Source organism: Natrix helvetica, assembly GCF_964273705.1.
Source record: "Natrix helvetica genome assembly, chromosome: 3".
Classification (NCBI taxonomy): domain Eukaryota; kingdom Metazoa; phylum Chordata; class Lepidosauria; order Squamata; family Natricidae; genus Natrix; species Natrix helvetica.
The window spans coordinates 97991892-98016614 of NC_138549.1; the positions used below are offsets into that span (position 1 = coordinate 97991892).

The following is a 24723-nucleotide window of genomic DNA, read 5'->3' on the forward strand; positions in this document are numbered from 1 at the left end:
GCCTGCTTTGTGGGAGTGGCTTGATGGCCATGTAACTGGGTGGGAGTGGCTTGCTAGCCATGTGACCGAGTGGGAGTGGCTTGGCAGTCATGTGACCAGGTGGGCGTAGCCAACTTGTAAAATGTGGTGAAACTCACTTAACAACGCTCTTGCTTAGCAAAAGACCAAAATGTTGGCTCAGAAACTCTGCCATTTGAAGCACGCAAGTTTTAAAGCTGTCAAGTTACAAGACCCTTGCATCCCCTAACCCTTTAGAAAAAAAAACCCAGGGGTGTTCAACTTGACTGCTTTAAGACTTGTGGACTTCAACTCCCAGAATTCCTCCTCCAGTCATGTTGACTCAGGAACTCTGGCATTGAAGCACGCAAGCTTTAAAGCTGTCAAGTTACAAGACCCTTGCATCCCCTAACCCTTTAGAAAAAAAAACCCAGGGGTGTTCAAGCTTGACAGCTTTAAGATTTGTGGACTTCAACTCCCAGAATTTCTCCTCTTCCTCTTCATCTTGATGATGTGCGGACGGGCAGGGGGAGGGAGCTGGAACCAGTTCTAAACGGCACTGTAGATTTGTGGAACCTCTTCTATAGAAGAGGTTAGAACTGGCAGGAACCCACCCCTGGTAAGAACACTGAGTACTGCACCATGTTTGGGATGACTTTGGAATAAAGTGAGAAGTTAAAATCATATTACCTATTTTCAAGTTTATATTTCTTAAGATCTCCCTATTTAAATACTACGTGTAGCAGTTTAATCACTTTACAGCGTCAGGCGCAAAGAATCAGGATCTTTGTTAGGTTGAAGCATAGAAGATTTATTCAAGTCTATATACAAGAATCTAGTCAATTAAAATTCAGCATTAAATTGGTGCCAGATAAAGGTGAGTGGAATTCAGGAGGGGTTGGGCCATTTGTGGGAACATTAAAAATCTAAGCTGATGATGTGCTTAACTCCATCCCCCAGCTTTTCCTGCTCTTCTTCTACATACTCAAAGCAATTGAATGACTCTAAACGGGCAAGGAAAATAAATTAATGAGTGCGAACTGCATCTTGTGTCCTAATTATTGGTTTTTTAAAACATGACATCTAATTGCTGTAACATTTTTTTTTTTTTGCAATTTGTATTTTGTTTTAAGGCTAGAAACCTATTTACCTGATGGGTCAGTTTTTCTCTGGGAGAAAAATAATGTAGTCGGATATTAATAGAATCAACATTAAAAATTTTATTCTCTCCTCTTTGCTTCACCAAATGCCATTTGGTGTAACTTCACAACCATGACTCCATCCCCAGTCTTTCAACATGATTAAACTGGTCGTATTTTTTTTTACCTTAATCTGAACATTCCTGTCATCTCAGAATTTATACCAAAAAAAAAAAGTATCAGTAAAATAACTTGCTAATACCAATAACATTTTTCTAGGGATTATGATCTTATTTAAAAAATTATAAGTACCAAAAAGATTCAGTAAAACCTTAATAGCAAGTTATAATAATTTTAATGTGCTCCAATCCTTTCATACGCTTCACTATTCAAATATTAAAAAGAAAATTACATTTATAAGTCATTTTTGTTGATGTTTACTAAGTGTAACATGCATTAATTTAGTATTGCTACGATCAATATGTGGTATAGGATAAAACGGGATGAACACAACCTCTTCACGCTCCTAATATACCCAAGCAACTTATGAGTATTGCCATCCTTTTCTAGCAATTCTGAAAATTCAATCTCAATAATAAGAAAACTCTGATCTTGTCTCACTTGAAGCAATCAGAATCATTCTGCCTAGTGTGTATATCAAAATCAATAAACAGAAGACATGATGAATCACTCTTTTTAGAATTAAATTTATGAGTGTTGAAGACAAAAGACAGGCAATTTCAGATTTGACCTATGCTTTTTCTAGTAGTACTTTGAATGAAAATGAATAAAAGTCTAGTTCAATCATATTTCAAACATATATGTGTGCGTTTGTGTATACACATATATACACATACATATACACTCTTAGTTAGTCAAGCTACAAAACCCCAAATTGTACTAATCAGAAAAGGAATGCAGCACTTTCCTTTTTCTTTCCTCCTAAAGCAGGAAATTGAAACTATTGCCAATTTTCATATACCGTAAAGCTGTGTGTGGGCAGAATTTAATCAAGGCCAAATATCTATCATTATGCAGTATATTTATCATGTCTTGGAGCCATATGTTATTTTTTCTTAAAATAATAGACTGTATTTCATTTTCAATAACCAAATGATTCTTTTATGATAAATTTCTCCATTATTCCATAACTAAATCTGCATACTACATCTAGCAATGGAATATGCCACTGTATATCTTTCTCCCAATAATCACATGTAAGTTAACTTAGTAATATGTACATATATGCACATATATGTAAGAATTATATTATTTCCTTTTTGGATAAGCAACATTGTGCAAATCACAAGAAAAGAATAAGAATATCGAATAAAAAATTTAAAGATACGATATTGAATAAAAGTCGAGGAATTTGGTTTACACAAAAACCAGTAATAGTATCTCTCTATAACTTAAAACCCATCTTTCTTTCCATAATGTCCACACACTATTTTATATATTGCTTTTCATTCTTTAAACTACTCCTTTTTTTCCTATTGAGGTTCTCTTCAATTCCATTAAACCTTGCTCCTTCTTCATATTCCCCTTCCTCTCCATCACTCACTCTTCCTTCCTGAATTTGCTTTGGCTTTTGATCTTTATTAGATAACCCATGCCCTGTTGAGTCATCATTTCAAAATTATTTCCTTACCTAAATAGAGAAACAGAATGATCAAGGAAAGCTGACAGCTCGGGTTCGCGAGCTGTGCACCATGAAATGGGTGAGCTCCCATTCCTGCACTCCTGCCCACCCAGCAGTTCAGAACCACACAAATGTGTGTAGATTAATACTTCGGTGGGTAGGTAACAGCATTCCATGCCCCTTTGGCATATAGTCATGCTGGTCATATGACCATGGAAAATGTCTTTGGACTACACTTTCTCCCTTGGCCAAGAAATGAAGATTTTGATTATAATAACAATAATTCTCTGATTAACAGAGGATTTGAAATTGTCTTTTTATTATTATTCCTGTTAAATATTTTGTCATTAATATAGTATATAGATGACAGGTAAATAATTTTCAAATATTTATTTGTTTAAAACTTGGGGTGGGGGGTTTCGCAAGGGTTGGGAATCAATATTGTAGTAATGTATTAATCAGTATTCAAATAGGGGGATAACGTGTATATGTGTTGGTTTTTTCTTTTCAATGAAATTTTTACCCTGTTTCCCCAACAATAAGACCTCCCTGGATATTAAACCCAATCGGGCTTTTGAATGCATGTGCTAAAATAAGCCCTCTCCCAAAATAAGCCCTCCCCTAAAATATTTAAATGCATGCGCAGCCAGTCCCCTCCATTTCCTGGGGGGGAGGGGAAAACATGCCCCACACACCCCTGCCATCCACGCGGAACAACCTCACAGAGGTCATTCCCACAAACCCTAGCTACCACACCTCTTTTCTTAGTAATGGCCGCAAAAAGAGATGCAGGCGACACTAGGGCTGGCAAGAGTGTGCCACAAACAGAACTTACGGCCATCTCTGGATCAGCTGATCTGCAGGCTGAGGTTAAGGGTGCCTCCTGAATCTCAAAAATAATAAGACCTCCCCAAAAATAAGGCCAAGCGCTTATTTTAGGCGTCAATAGAAAATAAGACCCTGTCTTATTTTGGGGAAAACACAGCAATATCTTCATTGTTTTTTGTGGGTTTTTTTTAGTTTTGCATTTTAACTTCCTTATGAATAAAATAAAAAATAGAGAAATAAAAACGTATTTTCATTCTGCTTATCTTTTATATAGGGGAATATTAACAGCATTGTTTCATTCATCAGTTTTCCCAGTCTCCAAACACACATTAAACAAGCTTCAGAGATGCTTCGTAAAAAAAAAAAACATATCCATATTTCAACACTTCTCAAATTATATTCCCTACACTTATAACCATACCATCAGAATTTTTCATCATTCTGACATTTATGACTTCCTTTCCATCTTTTAAATTTTATTTTTAATTCCATTATATGATACATCACTACTATTCCCATACGGATCTCTAAAATATTGCTTTTAGCATTCTCTCATTTGAGTTTCATTCCAGATCAATCTTTCCTTTGATTGATTCTAATCTCTCTTGTATATAGGCTCTTCATTGAGTGCTTTTTCCCACCTCCATTTTTTTTCATTTCCATCAAAAATCACTCTGCATTTTCTTTATCTCTTTTAACCGTAACAGTGCTTGGCTTTCTTTTATATTCTTCCCTCTACATACATTGTGCAATATATTTGATTTACTAATTTTTGCAGCGTCACCTGATAAGCACTTTTTCTTAAACTAGAAACTCATTTCATTATGCCACATATTTATGCCACATCATTTTTGTGGTGTGAAAAGTATTTCATTCCATCCCAAATAGTCTTTTTTCCTTCTTAAATCCACTTTCCATTCCTTCTGTGCGGAGATTAATTCATATTCTAATATTCTTTCCTACAGAAGTAATAATTTCTGTTCCCGCCACTTCATTTTCTCCATATCTATTTTTCTTCAAGATCAATTCCTGACATTCAGTGTCAAAATGATCTTGACAGAGATATGAAGGAACCATTATTAGGCAAGAAGTACTGAATCATGTTTAAAGTCCAGTATGAAATAACATTAGGAAGCAGCTGAGTCAGACAACCGATATAGAAAGGAGGAAAAGGTAAAGAACAATCACACTTGCAAGAATCTCTAATTATAGCCAATCACAATATAAGTAGTAGCATTAGTCTTCCAGAGGAACTGATTTCCTGGTCTGGTTTACCAAATGGGGCTGATCATATTCAGAGCCTCTCATTATTCTTGTACCGTTCACAAACTCAATATGTCCAGCTATTCAGTCAAATTACCCATTCTTTTTTTAATTATTTTTCTATGTTTGTACAGATCTTTTGAAAGCTGATACTAATAATGATAATTCTATTCATTTTGGGACCTTGGAATTACTATGTACATTCATACTTTCTGAGATCCACTTTAGCCATTGTATTTATAATTAAACCTACACCTTCACTTCGCTGCATATATTCATCAACTCCTCTCAACAAAATTAGTCAATCTTCTTTGATATCTATTGTTTCCTTTCTCTGTCTCTTAGTTTCACAAATGCAACATGTTTATTTTTCTTTCATTTCATCTGTTAATTCATTTACTCTTTTTACGTTCCAAGTCACATTCTTCCATTTTCTATTGTTGTCAGCGATTGGACCTTGACCAGAGAATGGCTAACCATCATGAATGTTTTCACTCAAGGCTTTCAAATAATGCTTTCTTTGTATTGTAGAAAAGGTATTGTAGACTAGGTTATGATCCTTAGTCATATCCACTTTTTGCTAATTTATTTATTTGAGCATGTTTTGACAGGTACTGCAAACATGTTTATGCTATTCTGTATACCAAAGTTCTCTAATCTGGACACTGTCATGTTAGACAATATACTATTGCCCACATACCTACAATACCTACGAGTCCCTTTTTGGGAGAGGGGGCGGTTTAGAAATGTGAATAAATAAATAAATAAATAAATAAATTAGATATATGTAGATATGTCACATTCCTGAAAAAGAATATAATTGTGTCATTTCCATTTTCTTTTAAATATAAGGCTAAATTGTTCAATTTCTTATTAACTCAACTATTCATTAGTTCATGTCTAGAATGGAAATAGTTATATTTTTCACTAATTATTATATTACATGTCTTCCAAGACTTGGTATGCTATAAATGATAGTATTATTGTTCAGGGTGAGGGTTAATTTCAAATTTAATTAGTATTTCTTCAGCATTTACTGAAGAAATATACTTCAGTATGTTTTGGTATACCTCTTTAGACTTAAAATTTAGTACAAGTGGTTGCATCTGGATGCTAACTGTTATGATACCGGTATTTGTATAAAAAGTTATTGGTTTAAATCTTACCTGTGACATGAACTCAAATGAGTTTAAAAAAAATCTGTGTAACTTTCTGTAAGTAAAGTTAGGATAATCTTATCTAAAATGATGTGCTGACTAATGTTGAAATAATAGAATATTATAAATGAATATTTACCATACTTGTTTGATTGCTATGAGTGTCGTAAGAAATGTTGCAGATGCATTTGGGCCCATAAATGCACCATTCTTAATTTCTGTCATGTCTAGTTTCTATAACCATTGGTTGACTGAATAACTCAAAATTAATTTGGTCCAGTCATAAGCTATAAACAGGGGAAAGCCACTTCCAAGCTACATTTTGTTTACAGTCTCTCTCTCTCTCTCTCTCTCTCGCACGCACACAAATATTTTCCCCCTTTTCTGATTACTCTCAAATTAGTGTATTTGTTTGAGATATTTTAAGAGTCTTGATGAATAGAAAATTACTAAGGGCTGAAAACTTCAACTGATCCCTGTGTAAACAAAATGACTTTGCTTGTTATTCTTCCATCTTCTGAAGCCCTCCAAGGGCAATAAAAAAGTGGGGGATGATAAGGTTTATTCCCCAGAACCTCTTATATGTTGAGCCACTGAAATATTTAGATGTTAAGCCTGTCTTTTGTTTTCTTTGATTTATTGGAAAAATCAGATAATATGTTCAGCAAAAATACCCTATCTTTTTGTGGTAAGATAATAGCAGTAATAAAAAAAAAGAATAAGAACATGAGAGGCATGCGGGCACATTAGAACATTAAGAATGGCCTCCAAGAGCTAGGGTTAATAATCTGTTTACTCACAAATGTTGGGCATGACCTGGATATGAAGTGCAAAATTTAACCAAATGGATAATACAAATATTTGTAGCGCGAGAACATGCCTACATGCATGCTGGTTTTGTGATAGTGGCTGACCTAGAAGACTTTACTTTAAAAGTAAAGATTAATGTAAAAACCCAGAATATCTTAGATGATGTATTAAAATGTAATACAGCCCCTGGCTTATTCGTATTTATTTTTACAGCTGTAATAAATTCAATTGTACAGTACATTGTAACAGTTTATTATCAAATTGGTACCAGTTTTCAGGCCTCATTTCATTTTACTCATGTGTTATGCATTTGAAAACAATAATGACTGCAATTAATAAATTGCTTTTATTTTAACAACTACTAGAGTGAAACTTGTTTTATTTGATACTGCCTGTTAAGAGTTGTTTCATTGAAATGTGGGAAGGGGAGGGAGAGGAGAGAGGAGGAGGGGAAGGGAGAAAAATGGAATGGGAAAGAAAGAAAAAAGAAAGGAAGGAAGGAAGGAAGGAAGGAAGGAAGGAAGGAAGGGGGATGAGGAAGGGGAAAGAGAAGGGAAAGTGGAATAGGAAATATCCCTGTTGCATTTTAATACAGGAAATAAAAAGATCAAACCATTTATACATATTGCTCTTAAATGACACAATTATGTAGCAAAGAGATCACCATCTTCTTCTACTTAAACAACTTAAACAGTGTATTAAACAATAACATTTTCTATTTTTCCCCTTCCATCCATCTCTTTTCGTCGTTGTTATTTTTTGATTGTGAAAGAAAAGTCCTTTTCACGCATAAAATAAGCATGGTAGTATCCAAATGCCCCAGATTCCACATTCCCCAGGAAATATGCCATAACTTAGAAAAGACTGTTGCAGAATATGAGGGGGGAAAATTGAATCCTGTTATCTTTTTCATTGAGCTATGGACAGTGAAAACATTTGTGGCTATGAAAGCATTTTAAAATGAAGGGAATCATAACTTTTAAGCAATTGCCTATCACTGGTTGGACAAAATTGCTTTTTCTTTAAATAGCTCAGATACTCTCGCTAGCCAGTCTGTCTGATTTCCAGCTAACTATAGAAACCAGTTTCTTCACTTCATTTCCCTTTTAAAAGCCACTCAAGAATAAGAAGGATTTTCACAGTCTGTTGTTCTGCAAAATACTTATATTATATATATGCCGTTCTTTATGTACAGAGCAAGCAAAAATCACAATGCCCATCTTGCCAGAAGCATTTACAAATTAATGCCAAGTTAATATAACCATCAAAGAAAAATCCTGAGTAAGCAGTCTCTGAAGTTTTATGCAATATTAGAATGTTAATGTCATATAGTGTATGTGTACCGTGTTCTTCCTTCAGCACAAAATGTAGATATTGTCTTGTCTATTTCCTTGGAATATTGAAGCAACATTTAAACATCTCTAAAATCTGAAATTCACTTAACAACCGTGTCACTAACTTAACAACTGTAGTGATTTACTTAACAACTGTGGCAAGAAAGGTCACAAAATAGGACAAAACTCACTTAACAGCTGTCTTGTTTAGCAACAGAAATGTTGGGCTCAATTGTGGTTGTACAATTGCTACCAAAAAAAAGATCATAAAATTGGATCAGTTCCATGATGAGCTTTTCATAAGACTTCTTATCCTTCAGACCACACCCAAATAACCAAAAAGGATTTAAAGTTCCAACAGAATAGCAGTTTCCTCTCAAAGCAAAAAGGGAGAAAGAGGTCATTCCACAGCACTTTTGACTTGAAAGAAGAAATAAAACAAAAAGATTATTATGGCTTCAAAAAGAATTGGCAAAGCCATATTTCTCTGACAGGCAACCAGATTTAGTAGACATTTGAGGATAAAAGCTGCCATATTTCCCTTGAAATATGGATACTCTTCTTCCATTCACTTTCTCTTTCCTTCTCTCTATGGATATACATTCATATAGACATGCAGACACAAACATCCAAGGACACTGCTGCTAGTCATAATTTGCAGCCTCCACAAAGTGAGTGTTTACAGCAAATGCGTAAGCGAGATCGATGCTCATTTGAAATGTTAATATTTTTACACTGTGCCTGTCCATAAATTAGCAGATAACAATTTAGAATGCTGTCTATAATTTAATGTTTAACTAAACATTAACTAAGCATAACTAAATATGTTATGCTTCTGTGCCCACCCCAGATTCCCCCCCCAATAAATGGATTCTTAATTCTCTTACATCATCTATGTATGCATGTTGGTATGTAGTTGGATTTTAAAAGATTCTTTACAACCAGTAAAGAATCCAACTTTCTCCAACCAGTAAGGAGAGCCACGTATCTTAAAAGTTGTCAGATTTTTAAAAAACACAGTGTCTTAGAATGAAGACAGAGAGCTTTCCACACCTATCAACAATTTTAACTCTTCAATTTCCACTTCATTTTTATACCTTTTTTGCAAAGTTTTAGGTGTTTCAAAAATGTGCGGCACCAATAATAGTCATTCTTGGGCTTAATAAAAGTGTGTATACTATTAAAACAACATTAACTCTTTCTCTCCCAAACCATGTATTGTTGTATGTCGTTTTGTTTTGTGTATATAATATGACCTCTCATTCCATAAGGTTATGACTTTGGATTAAGGTTCACAATGATGACACTATACTGATAGGTAGTCCTCGACTTAAGACTTATGATCACAATTGAGCCCAACATTTCCGTTGCTAGGCAAGACAGTTGTTAAGTGAGTTTAGCTCCATTTTACAAGCTTTTTTGTCACAGTTGTTCAGTGAATCATTGCAGTTGTTTAGTTAGTAACCCACTTGTTAAGCGAATCCAGCTTCCCCATTGCCTCTGCTTGTCAGCTCACAAAAGGTGATCACATGATCTTAGGACACTGCAACCGTCATAAATATGAGCAGTTGCCAAGCATTTAAATTCTGATCACGTGATTATGGGGACGCGCTGCAATGTTCAAATGTGAAAAATGGTCAAAAGCCACTTTTCTCAGTGTCATTGTAACTTCAAATGGTCACTAAATGAATGGTTGTAAGTCAAGGACTACCTATAGATAGGCACGTGAATCATGCTGTTCCCTTCTATGGTAAACAGTATTAGTCAAAGGATTGAAAAGGATTACAAAATGGTAAGCAAGTGAAACCAAAAGTAATTATCAATTTACAACTGCAAGGAAACACAGTATTTCCACTGTATATCAGGACAGTTGTAAGTCAAGGCAACCATGTGACTGAGTGATTTTGCAACACTTTTTGTGATGGTCATTAATGTTAAGCCAACCCAATTGTCCACAATGAGCATTTTTCTCTCTCTTTCTACTGGAAACTGTTTCCAAGTTTCTAGTAACAAAAAAACATTGTGAATGTGGCGATATGACTGTGGGACTCTGCAAACAGCTGTAAACATGGGCCAGCTTTTGAGCATTCAAAGTCAATCACATGACCACAGGGATGAGCGGTTGACCAGCTGTCAGAATTTTGAATACAGGCCATAAGTACCTTTTATGGGAGACCATCATAACTTAAAGGTCGCTAAGCTAAATGACCAGTCGTAAGTCGAGAACTACCTGTAAGTAGAAGACAATGAATAATGAAACCCAGCTAAATCTATAGTAACCAACTACGCTCACTATACTTAATTGCCTTTTTCTACCCTTGCTGTACCCTGCACTGATTCATACTGTATTTTTGCTCTTTACATTTCCCATCACTATTTGAAGGTTTACTTTTGAACCCCTGAAATTGTTTCATGAACATAAAGCTATATCTTAAGATGCTCCTGACATAAACAGCGTTAGAAATTAGCATCATTCCTCTATGTCAGGGGTCGGCAAACTTAAACACTCAAAGAGCCATTTGGACCAGGGATGTGCGGTCAGGGGAGGCAGGGGAGGCAGAGCGGCGCCACTCTCATCATGAAAAAATTTTTTAAAAGGGGAAAGGCGCTGAGGAGCCTTCTGCACACATGGTTGGGAATGGGAGCGCTCCATGGTCCCCTTCATGTTGACTCAGGAGTCAGGAAGGAGGAGAATGGGACCACTTGTGCAGGAGACTCCTCTAGCCTCAGCCTCCCTCCTGCGCACGTCCCATTCCCTGCCTTCCTAAGTCAACATGAAGGGGACGCGCTCCGTGGTCCCCTTCATGTTGACTTAGGAAGGCGGGGAATGGGATGTGCGCAGGAGGGAGGCTGGAGGGATCGCGGAGGAGGGATCGTGGAGAGTGAGCCACGGTCCAGCGGAGCGCGCTCCGCAGGCCCCTTCATGTTGACTTAGGAAGGCGGGGAATGGGAGGCTGGAGGGATTGCGGAGTGCGAGCCGCGGTCCCCTTCATGTTGACTCAGGAGTCAGGAAGGAGGGGAATTCCCCTCCTTTCTGACTCCTGAGTCAACATGAAGGGAATCGCGGAGCGCGCTCCGCGGTCCCCTTCATGTTGACTTAGGAAGGCGGGGAATGGGACGTGTGCAGGAGGGAGGCTGGAGAGATCGCGGAAGAGGGATAGCGGAGCGTGAGCCATGGTCCCGCGGAGCGCGCTCCGCTGTCCCCTTCATGTTGACTCAGGAGTCAGGAAGGAGGGGAATTCCCCTCCTTCCTGACTCCTGAGTCAACATGAAGGGAATCACGGAGCGTGAGCCGCGGTCCCCTTCATGTTGACTTAGGAAGGCGGGGAATGGGATGTGCGCAGGAGGGAGGCTGACGTGGTCCCATTCCCCTCCTTCCTGAGTCAACATGAAGGGGACCGCGGCTCATGCTGATGACGTCACCAGTCTCACCAGCCGTAAAGCTCACCGCACGTCACTGATTTGGATCCATTTCCCACAGAAAAGAAAACACTGGGAGCCACAAAGGTCCTAACCGGAAGCCCCCTGTTCAATTCTGGAGCTGACCGGAAGTTCAGTTCCCCCACCATAGAGTCTCCTCCTAGCACGGCATACTTTTTACTCTATCTGTCATAACCAAAAGCTGCAGTGACAGAGCCGCAGCAGAGGGAGGAAAGAGCCACATGCGGCTCCAGAGCCGCAGTTTTCTGACCCCTGCTCTATGTTATCTCATACATTTTAACCTATAGGAAAAAATGAGGTGAATGGTCATAAACAAAGTAGAAAAGATTTCGTACACTATTATTAGGCAGAGTGTTTTCATATGTCTTCTGTTCGAAAAGAACTGCATAAATAATTGTCTACAATGAATGCTCTTAGGCTAGAGGTGGGCAACCCAGCTCTACTCACCACTCAGTTTGAAGTCATCAGAGCGCCTTCGAATGGACTGAACTCTGACTTCTTGCGACAATATTAAAAGAATTTAGTAAAAAAAAAAAAAAGAGGCAAAGTTATTCTAGAATAATTCCAAGGGCTGCTGTGTATCAAATAAAAATCCTATTCACAATGAAACTGAAGTTTAAATTTTGATGTCATTTTCTCCCACCCATGTAGTATGAAGTACTTTTGGAATGGCGGAATTATTCCCCCCATCCCTTATTTTAGTAGATAGTCCTTATTTAATGACTGCCTTGTTTACTGACTGTTCAGTTACAATATTGGAAAAGCAACCTTGCCACCAACCCTCCCATATATGACCATCACAAGTCTGTAAAGTAGAGAAAAGTTGAAGTTAAATCACAACTTGTGTTAGTGTCACTTAGCAACTGCTTCGCTTAACGACCGAGTTCCCAACCCCAATTGTGGTCAATAAATTAGAACTAGGTGTAACGGCCTTTTTTTTCAGGTTGTTTGCTGCTAACTTTTTGCAAACTGTTAGCACAGCTGACATTTTTGAACCCATTTGGTTTTGCCTTTGATATGTCTGGGAAGAGTTTGCAGAAACTTAACACACTATTTTCCATTTCTTGTAAAACATAAAAATTGCATTCTGGCCTTGTGAAAGCGGGATGATGAGATTTTAAAGGCACAATTTTCTACAGGATGCTTAAGGCCCTAATTTTTCCAGTCACTGAAAAATGCCAAAAGGATTTTAAAAAAAATATTCAGCCCTACTCACTATAGCCAAGGCCCAGAGGCAACCTCTTTCTACCCCAATTAAGTGCACAATCAATCTGAAATAAGGACATTTCAAAAGTCAAATCTGTGCAGACGTGTCCAGAATCACACTATATAGCAGGTGTGCAGAGAACAATTTATGTTAGAACTCTGTGTGAGGGTCCCACTCTTCACTATAGATGAGTTGATAAATTCTTAGGATAAATACATGAACACGTACATGTTTAAGGTGTGCGTATCTATTGGTTATCCACATCTAAACCCCCGAATTAATGAATTATTTTTTAAAAATATTATTTATTGTACTATCATAAAAAGTAAAAAACAAAACAGAAAAACAAACAGAATGAAATGAAACAAAATCATACATTCAAACCAGCAACAGCAAAAAAGAAAAAAAAACATGGTGTATAAAAAAAAGAGGAAACGGTGATTAAATAAATTTAATATTTAGCATGTAGGATCCACCCTGGCTGGGTGCTGAAAAAAGAAAAAGAAAAAGAAGAAACAGTAAATTATCCTCCCCTTTTAAAATTATAAATACATAGTTCAAGGTGTTCAGTTAAGTTGCCTCTCCAAGCGAGCATATTTGTTGCTAAATGCCCATGAATACATTCGACCGGCAAATTAATTAGAAAATTATTATTGAATCGTCCTTACCTGGTGCTTCCACAAAATCGCTGGAGGTTAACATGGCCTAACCCCCTTAACTTGTTTACCTGAGATAATTGCCACGGCAACAAGCCTTAATGCTAAGAGCACATCATGTCTTTTCTTGCTATGTGCAACATTTAAAATTATCTGATTATTCATTCTCCAGGAATTGGATCTTTCTAAAGGTCATCACGAGATGCCTTAGGAAAGGCTCACCACAAATAGAGAAAAAAAGCAGTGTGTTATGGCATCTTAATGTGATATTCTACCTTAAGTCATTTTATCTATTTCTTTATAAGAACGGTTGCAGGAACTGGGTATGTCTAGCTTAAGAGAAAGAAGGACTAGGGGAGACATGATAGCAGTGTTCCAATAACTCAGGGGTTGCCACAAAGAAGAGGGAGTCAAACTATTCTCCAAGGCACCTGAGTGTAGAACAAGAAGCAATGGGTGGAAACTAATCAAGGAGAGAAGCAACTTAGAACTGAGGAGAAACTTCCTGACAGTTAGGACAATTAATCAGTGGAACAGCTTGCCTCCAGAGGTTGTGAATGCCCCAACACTGGAAGTCTTTAAGAAGATGTTGGACAGCCATTTGTCTGTAATGGTATACAGTTCCTGCCTAGGCAGGGGGTTGGACTAGAAGACCTCCAAGGTCCCTTCCAACTCTGCTATTATATTGTATTGTATTGTGTTGTGTTGTGTTGTGTTGTGTTGTATTGTATTGTATTGTATTGTATTGTATTTGTTTTGTGATGAAACTCAAGAGCATACGGGTCAACCAAAATATTTTGAAGCCCAAGCAACTTTCTAGCCAAACAACATCTGGTTCCTATTCCTACCTGAATAGGTCAAAGACTAATATTTTTTATTTTATTTCTTATTCATTGTATTTATTACATTTTAAAACTATCTCCCCTACAAGGTGACTTTAGGTGGCTTAGGCATGAACCCAATATGGATTAAATTCATATTTGAATTTATGCATTAAAATCATATTTGTTAGTACTTGGGAATAGTAGGAATGCATCCTATATATTAAGTCACTAAAGCAACTGAGAACAAGTGGTGGTGGGGGACTAAAATAAAATATATAATGTTATTTAAATATTCTATACTATATAAGGAAGAAATATGATTAGAATAATAGAAAAAGATCAGTCCAGAATATCTTATTCATATTATGTTCATAATCAGGAAATATGTTCCACGCTGCTTTCATTAGCCTGAATGAAGTCACTTTGGGATGTATAGCACTTAGTTTATGACATGATGTTCAGATATATATATTTACTATTTTTATTTAATAGATTATATAAATAATGACTACAGACCAAAGGCCCAAATCATATTCATGAAGCCACATGAAAGAAAGTGCAAACATGATTTCATTATATCTGATAATGATTTCTGCAGAACAAGAGTAAAATTCAACATTTAATTCAGTTTTTCCAGAAAATCACCTTTACATAATGAAGTCTAATCCCTCAATATTTTTGACAAAGCAGCAGGGAGGTAGTAACTTACCAGTATATACGTGTAACCCAGCTAAACACATATTTCATCATCATATCACCAGTATCTTTCTTGGCAAGCCAGATGAGTTGAACTCAACTGTCAGTGACTTTAGAATGTAACAAAACATCTTTGTTTCCTAACATTTATTGGTGGCTTTTCTGCATGGTTGGCTTTATTGTTTTAAAACTAATGGTGTGAGCTGTGTAAATGCCTACCATAAACTCTGACAAATCACAGAAACAGAAGACAGATTTGTTCTGTGTGGGTTGCTGAAAAGCCAGTCTAATCAGATACAAGATTTACATTTCCTTTTTCCAAAGGAAGCTTCTAGCGCATGGACTTCTTTTCTTGATATGCAACTCGTGAAACAGCAATTGGGATGCAAAGAGGAGAAAGTGATCTGAAGCATGTACAGATATCCAAAGAATTGTGGCACTGGCTTAAATTGCCCATTTTCTGAAATGGCACATAAACCTAGCTGGGAAAATGCAGTGTGAACCTATGGGTACTCCAAATCGTATTTACCTTTTTGAATCTGGTATGATGAAAAACTATGATAATTTAGTGGCTGAGAATTATATAATCGTAACTGAACTTCCAACAACAAAAATAAATTTCACCAAAGCTCTATCATCATCTGATCCTGTTGCCATCTGCTTTCTCCTACCCTCTTACAAATAGAGCTTTATCTGTAACTTTGCCTGAAGCCAAATCTAAAATAAATTGGATGCCTTCTCTTTAGGATAAGTATCTCTGAGGAAATAAAATAAGTTTGCTCAAAGTCGTGAAATTTGAACACATCTCTACCCTCCCAACCTAGTTTATTTGGGGTTTGGGAAAGATATGAAGATCTTCAGTTTCTTGTAATTGGAGGAAGCTGCACTCCCTAATTTTTTCATTACTTTTTCTGTGTGCCATTGAGACACTCTATGCCGTTTTACTTGGCAACACTTGTTTAGGAAGCGATTCATCACTGTCCTCTTCCTAAGGCTGAAATTACCCAATTGGCTTTGTACCTAAGGCAGGACCAGAACTCTAGCCTAGTTCCTTTAACCATTGTACCAAGCTGGCTCTCACCTTATTACTTTATTTATAGGTTATTCCTAGGTCAGGAAGCAGATTCCCATCCCAATTACCTTACAGCAGTCTTTCATCTGTGATCCGACAAAAAATTTAGATTGCTATGAGATTTCTATTGCGTACTGATTAATGCTGGCTGAAGCTGTAGATTAGAAAAATAAAAGGTCCTCTATAGCTCCTGTTCACTGCCAGGAGTTCGATCCCGATTGGCTCAAGGTTGACTCAGACCTTCCCTCATTCCAAGATCGGTAAAATGAGGACTGAGATTGTTGTGGGCAATATGCTGGCTCTGTAAACCATTTATAGAGTGCTGCAAAGCACTATGAAGCGATGTATGTCTGTATGCTATTGCTATTTTGTTACAGAATAAAAAGAACAGGAAGAGAGAGAGGGAAAGGAAGGGGCTGGGGTTGGGACAATGGAACACTGGGAGAATGCAGAGAAGAGAGAGGAAGTGTTGCACACTAACCTTGTCATAGTCATCCATCACCCTCATCGTTTCCAAACCTGGTTTGTTGGAAAAACTAAAAACATTCTGTGATTTGGTTCTGCCAAACGGTGTTGACCCAAAATGGTCTGGAAGAACATTCAAAATGTGATGGCCAGTGCTGTGTCAAATGTTACAAGGAGGTGTGTGATTTTGGCCTTTGTTCTCCTTGCCCCCATGAATCAAAGATTAAGAATTTTCTCAATTTGCATAATAAGTTACAATTTATAGCTTATGTTGTGCTGCATAGTGTTTTGCGAAGCACTTATTCACATACACTTGCGGCCACATAATTTAGCCACATGTTCCAAATTGAACATTTGGCTGGCTACAACATTCAAAATAAAAGCAGCACCTATAATTCCAGACTGCCGTGCCTTTTATACTCTTTAAAAGATGATTCCCATTTATCACTGCAATGAACCTTCCAGATCAGCAAAACAAATTAGTAGTGTTCACACAATCCATCAATCAAACGCTATGGTGATATTTGCAACAGCATGTTGAATGAAATTATTATTATGCTCAATCATATGCCTGCTCAGATCTAAGCCTAATTCCACGACTTTGCTTTATATATGTCAGGCCATGAACCACCTAGTCAATTATCAACAGGGTTTCCCCCCCCCCCCCCCCAATATCTGGAATCTCTCTTCAAACATACAGGTAGTCCTCAACTTATTGTAGGGGAAGGTTTCATTATCATTATCAAAACGGAAGCACAAAGAGTTAACCAAGTTTGACCCAACAAGATAATAAATAAATACAATATAATAGGTTGTAATTTTCCATAATGTAGACTAGTACATAGCATGTTGTGCATTTTATTCTGTCTTTACTTGCCTAGAGTTAGTATTTTAAAGTATAGCCACGATATTACATAGCTAGAGCAGAGCCATGATTGCTCGATCTGTGACCCCTGGACATACCAGCTCCTGCCTTGAGATACTTCAGTACCAGGTACTGAATTGTACAGAAAAACAAGATAGGGGAGTGCCAAGAAGATGAAAACTGAAGGGGGCTGAGGGGGGCTGGGTGCTTAGCAATGCATGCCAGATTAATTTTAAAGGTAGAAGATTATAGGCAGACTGTAAACATGTGACTGAACCAGACCTATCAATTGGGCCTGGCTAGGAAGGACCTGCAGCCTGTGAAAGGGATGTATAACATATGCTGAGATCGGTAACTTAGTGTGAACTTCTATTGTTGTGCCAGAGAAGTCTCACCTGCTCTTTGCAAAAAGCTTAATAAATCTTACTTCTGGTTGACCCAAGTATTGTGTGAATTTGTTACGCACACAATGGAGTCCAAAATTTCTGTTGCTAAGCAAGGCAATTAAGTGAGTTGTGCTTCATTTTACGACCTTTTATGCCCCAATTCTTAAGCGAATTATTGCAGTTGTTACATGAATCATGCGGTCGTTAAGTGAATCTGGCTTCCCCATTTACTTTGCTTGTTGGAAACCAGCTGTGGGGGTTACAAAGATTGATCATATGACACCAGGACATGCAACTGTCATAATACATGCCAGTTGCCAAGCATCAACATTTGATCGCATGACTATGGGGACGGTTGTGTGAAAATCAGTCATAAGTCACTTTTTTCAGTCCTGTTTTAACTTTGGTCACTAAATGAATAGTGATAAGTCAAGGACTACCTGTGGCACTATTGCAGGAGGGTATTATGAGGAATACAATTCTTTAATAGGTGATGTGCCTTGTTTTCCTGTATGAAAATTGCTTATCTTCTGTATTCATATACATAGCAGATCTTGGTGAAGAGTTAGAGTTTAAAGGCAAGCCTATTGTCAGGGCTCCAAATAGCATCCAAGATTAAATCAGAATCCGAGGCAAAAGATTCTTCAAAGTTCCAATTTATTAAAAGAGCCATTTGGCATATCTGGAAAAACCCAAATCTGAAAGCTTCCAGGTTTTCCTCACCAAGTTGAAAGTTCAAGATCCTGCCCCAATACCCACAAGTTCATCACATGGTACAATCTTCCACTGCCATGAAGACAGATTCCTCCCATAAGATGCAGAGACAAAGATGACCTTAAGTTTCTAAGAAGAACGCTATTATGGCTACATATCACTCAACTCTGTATAATTGCCCCTCCCATTTTCCCACAATAGAAAGTAGATAGTAGAAAGTGTGGCAGGCCTGAAGTCCAAAAGAAAAATGGCTCGCAGGCATGACACCTATCTTTTCCTCCCCCATTTACACCACCACCGCTGCCGCTTTTCTTAGACAACTGTTTCCTCATCTCTTAAGCCCCCTTAGTTCAGAAATATTTCCTGCTTTCAAATGTGCTTGGCCAAGGTTACCTACCTATGACAAGCTAATTTCACTGAAATATATTCATCATGGAAATGAGCACACATGAGACAACATGATGCATCTATTCAGAAGGAAGGCCTATTTTTCATGAGAAAGACATACTTTGGGGAACAGAGGGTGCCGTTTTTTCTTTATGTTCAATGCAAGTGGCATCCAGAACTAAGTGGATACTTCATTTAAACCAGTTACCAGAGAGGAATGGAAGAGACTGAAGGAGCCTCCAGCGAAGGATTCCAAGAAAATAATGAGGTAGATCGACATTCTATCAATGGGTGTATGTTGCCACTAGAAGTGTGGCAGCCAGCTCACAACTTTTTTCTGAACAGTTCCTTGAGGGGGCGGGCGGCTTTAATACAAATAGAGGACTGCAAGGAATATTGCTACAGAAGTGACTGAATTTCACTGTCATTTCAGAAATAGGAGAAGAGCAGAGCACTGACTAGTTGAGATATCTCTCTTTATTACTGACCTAGAAGAGCACATTAAGATTGGCTGCTGATTCTTGAAAAGGCTACAGACTCAGAGGACAGAAGTATCCATAGTGTGCTCTAATACGGAATACAGTGGACTCGAGCGCCATTTAAATGGTGACATTTGGAGACTTGAAAAATTCCATAACAGACAACATTCAGTGTGGTCCAGTTTTGATGACATCATCATTCATCTCAGCTCAATGAATGATTACGTGTTTTCCCAAAAATAAGACCCACCATGAAAGTAAACCCTAGCCTGATTTTTGGGGTGTGCCTAATATAAGCTCTACTCCAAAAATAAGCCCAGGGGATGGGCCAGCACAAGAGGCAGAGAGAGCATGGGGGAAGACAGTGTCCAGCAGTAGCTACAGCTGCTGGCTCCTTGGTGCAGCGCAGATAAGTCCGAATGCACAGGCAGAGGTGGGGAGAGAAAGATAGGTGATCCAGACCTGCTGCATGGCTGCGTGGTTCACTTGCACAGTGGCACTGGCAGAAGCCGGGGGGAGGGAGGCGGTCACAAAATAAGACACCCCCCAAGTGGCCTCCTCCACTTCACTTCTTCTAGTGCAGTGGTCTTCACCTTTGAGATAACAAAGAAACTCTACTCAACATGAAATATCAGTGCAGACCTCATTCAAAAACATAGTTTATTTGAATAAAATGTTACAGTGAATGTTGCAATAACACAATATAACTGAAACTGTGATGCTCAACTCCTTAGATACTTCTCATGGAAACCTTAGAGTGCTGGTGAACAAACTTTGAATACCATAGCTGTCATCCATTACGCACCAAGCCAGCTGAGTAATTTTGGACCAGTCACTTTGTCTCAGCCCTAGGAAGCAGGCAATGGCAAACCACTTCTGAAAAACCTTGCCAAGAAAGCTGCAGACTTATCAATCAGAATCAGATTGAAAGGAAGAAAAAATAACCCATTAAAGGAAGGCATCAGGGGAAACTGTAGCTGCTTCCTATATTAATTTCAGCATGACTTAGTCCCATATAAATCAGTATAAACTGATAGCCTCAGTAGTTACACCATTTGCTTTCTTTTATGTCAATTTTTTAAACCAAATGTCTTCATTTATTACCTGATTGTTATCTTTATGTAATGATTATAAAGTCATTCTACTATTGAGGTGCAAGTTCCAGATAAGAAAAATAAATCTTAACCCAAAAGCAGTCTCCTAAAACTCCCATGAATACAGGCATTGGCAATGAACTTGTCAAATTAAGTTTTCAAATGAACTTGCATACTCAGTACCAGAGAGAGGAATGTTTAATGGTCAGGCTGTATACCCATAAATCTTGAAAAATTATCCCTTGAGTCTAGAAAAATAACAATGGAGACTTCCTTAGAAAAACTGGAAGATTTTTTCTTAGCCATAAATCCAGATAAATAATGCTATTTATTTAATTTAAGACTATTCATCTGAGAGAGATTAATGGGACACGTTGTCCAATACTGAAGGGAAAACACACAAAGATCTATCCTATCTTAGTTCATTTCCAGGATTAATCACTTTAACTGTTATGTAATGTGACATTCACACATTATTAAAGAGGCTAGAGAACAAATTACATATCACTCATCAGCTGATCATTTTTCATTTCATTTTAGCCTTCCCAAATTAATGGGGCCCTTCCTTTTTCATTAGACCTATCTTTATAGCTTTAAATAGAATATGTTGCCAATCACATGTTCTTTTTCGTTTTTTGCTTGCATACATGAATGAACCTTTAAGGGAAAGAGAAGATAATTATCCATCCCCCCCCCAAGTCTCCATCAACTTTTAAAATAGCATTTAAGATAGTTTAAAAAAAGAGAATGTATGCCAAACTACTAATATTTGTTTGATTCCTAATTATGAATTTATTTTTATATCCTAAGGTTCACGTCTCATCCAGATTTAGTCCTACTGATTTATAAACAATCAACTCTGATTAATTTTGTATGCCCTAGAATGATCAGATAAAGAAATCATGATAAGTTGTATGAATTGTAAGTCTAACTTGTTTTGCCTAGAAATCAAATGGGATATAGTAAGATCATTCATAGCAGCTCAGGTTAGACAGCTCACAACAACAACAAAAATGGTTTCAAAATAAGGCAAATTGTTTTGGATCTGCAGGAGCACAGTGTACACAATTATTCTCTAGTCTAAACAAAAGGTGAAAAACAAACACTACTGTAACAATAACAATATGAAACAATTAGACCTATGGGATTAGACCTGTTCCTGAGGCAGGACAGAGCAAGGTGATACCTGCTGGAATATCCACTCATTTTAAAAAATCCTCATTAAAAAAACTGCAGCAATCCAGTCCATAAGAATGCTGACAGACCCTATCATGCAGCAACTCCAATATTATAGATATTTATTAGTTCTTGACTCTTTCTCTGTTTTGATGCAGTTGAAGGACAGAAGAGGCTATGAAGCAGTCACCAGAAACTGAACATAAGAGTAGGAATGTCCTGATTCGTCTGGCTGAGGGCAGTAGGGTTTGTGATTCATCAAGCTGAAGAATATTCTTCAGAATGATACAGGACCTTCATAATCAGGGATATGACCACCACTGTTAACCGTTTTATCAGGCAAGAAAAACGTGCCTATACTATAGATCAGCTGCCACTTTTCAAGTGACTAATCTGTGATATGAAGAATGAACGACTACAAAATAGGCTCATGAGCATGAAATAGTTTTGATTTACATTACAAGCAGAAAACCATTTTTGAAAGCATAGGAACCGATTCATAATTTGCAAGCTGGGTAAATTGACAATTCAACCTCGGTATATTTTCATGGCTGAACAGCTTCACTATCCATTGATCACACATCCCATCCAGTTAAGCGCTCAAGATACAGAAGGCTAATTCTGAAAGTGGGATTGAAATTTAACCAAGACGAAGCAGAAACTGCCTCATGACTTTCCTAAATTTGGAAAACTACAAAGCTTGTCTCAGCTAATCGGTGCAAAGAACTCACTGATCATGATGAGAAAGTTCTTCTAAATATCACAGAAGATCGGCTGATTATTTGAACCAGTTATATCTCTTTTATAGATAAACGCAAGGCACGAAAAAACAACTACGGATGAAATAGGTTTTTTTCATAAGACTTATGAATGAATGTATTGAATTATATGCTATCCACAATCTAAGATGCAAACAGTATAAATATTGATAAAAGCAGACATTTCAATGGTAGAAAAGTTAAAAGAGCAATTCACAGAGAGAGAAACATCATTGCAGCATCCCACTGTCAAGTGGTCAGAATTTGGACACTTGGCAACTGGCATGTATTTATGACAGTTGCGGTGTCCCAGGTTCATTTGATCACCTTTTGTGATCTTCTGACAAGCAAAACCAATGAGAAAACCAGATTCACTTAACAACCACTTACTAGCCATATCACTTATTACTTAGACTTATATGCCACTTCATAGTGCTTTATAGCCCTCTCTAAGCAGTTTACGGAGTCAGCATATTGCCCCCAACAATCTTGGTCCTCATTTTACCAACCTCAAAAGAATGGAAGGCTGAGTCAACCTTGAGCTGCTCAGAATTGAATTCCTGGGGTGATCAGTGAATTAGACTTCAACACTGCATTCCAACCACTGTGCCACCATGGCTCTTACTAACTTAACAATTGCAGTGATTCTCTTAACAACTGTACCAAGAAAGGTCGCAAAATGGGGAAAAGCTCACGTAACAACTGTCTTGCTTAGCAACAGAAATGTTGGACTCAACTGTGGTTTTAAGTTGAAGACTTAAAAGAGGGATGCTTTTGGGTAGGAAATGTTTGGGCATGGGATACTCTAAATAATCTTGCTCTTAAGGTAATCTTAATGTCATGTTAAGATGATGTGCTTTTTTCACCTATTTCCCTTTATACATCTTAGCACCTTAGAAAATACTCCAAGGAAAACCTTGTCACTATCTATATCTGTGTTACTTTGAAAAGCTCCCCGGGAAACAAGTCAAGCAGAGACTAGCATGGAACAACACCGTTCAAGTCAAATTATGGTTTGCATTTCTGTCACAGTGCAGTCTGTATTAAATAACTTATATCCCATTTTGTCTATCTGCAGATCAGCTGTAATGTTGCTTTCAGAGGTTAAAGAAGTATGAAAGATGTCCCAAGGGACATTCACACCTACTCTGCCTAACAGGAACTAGCTCCTTAAACTCACTGTTGTGTAATGGAATAGGAAACTAACTTCTCCATTTATTTTGTGAACAGGATGGTGAAAGGTCTGAGATACAAACGAAGAGTTACAATGATAATTCATCATTGTAACAAAAAACCCAAGCAAATTCTTCTTTGGATGTTCTATAGTAGACACACCAAAAGATGAAAAAATATGACTCGTGCAACAAAATAGTTCTTCACAAAGATCTCAAATAATCTTTTTTTGACAAAGAATGGGTTGTACATTCCACAGTGATTCCTCGCCCCCACCCCAGTTATTATCAAGCATACAAACAGTTGTCATTTAAATTCATTCTTCTATGAACAGAGTTCAGCCAGATTTTTCTTATTTAGGCTTTTAGGTTTGAACAATATCTTCCCACGGGTGAAGCCTGCATATTAAAACATTCTTCCTTCACTGTTATCTAAATTTCTGCATGATTAGCTTTTAGATCAGGCAAGACCATTACCCCCTAAACCACAAGCAGCCCTTAGGCCCCACATGCAGGCCGGTAGAATTTCTGACTAAGACTCTTGAAAATTATTAGTTCAATTGCCCACCATTTTCAAGCAAGAAACAAAAGAAAGGAAAAATTTTGGCACGCCCACATGTGTGAAAAACTCCTGCTCAATGCAGGCCTGTGTCCTTCAAACAGAATGCATTCCTCAGCCATGAAAAGATTACCTTTTCTGCTTTAGGTGATAATGACTACTGCTGGTGTTGACAATTCTCCTTTCTAAGTGTATTTTTAAACCATTCCTGATGCTTAAATCTAAAGTGATTTAATTCATACCATGGTTAGATTGTTCTCTGACTCATCTTAGTTACATGTTACTCACACTCCATAATCTTAAATAATGCATTCTTTTGCAGTTCCAATAGACAGAACCGTCATGAGTTGGCATTGTTTAGGGACCCAACAATAACTCTTAAACAGCACTTCTACTAATATGCACAGATCTACTCTGGCTCCTCTTTTTCTTTGTCATTGAAATAAGTTCTAAGTACTACAGATATTTAAGTCGTCTTATCCACTTATCAACTGTCTGACTCAAGCATAGTACATAAAATTGCCTGCTACAATGTCCTACCTGTCAACGACTTCTTCAGCTTCAACCTCAATAATACTCGAGTAAACAATAGATACAAACTC

At 37.5% G+C, this 24723-nt stretch overlaps 1 protein-coding gene across 2 annotated transcripts in view; it reads right to left on the bottom strand.

Moving 5' to 3' along the window:
* The window catches only part of ST6GALNAC3 (ST6 N-acetylgalactosaminide alpha-2,6-sialyltransferase 3), a 340250-nt gene that overhangs the window by 194981 nt on the left and 120546 nt on the right, over nt 1-24723 (bottom strand). The gene's annotated exons all lie outside the window — the stretch shown is intronic.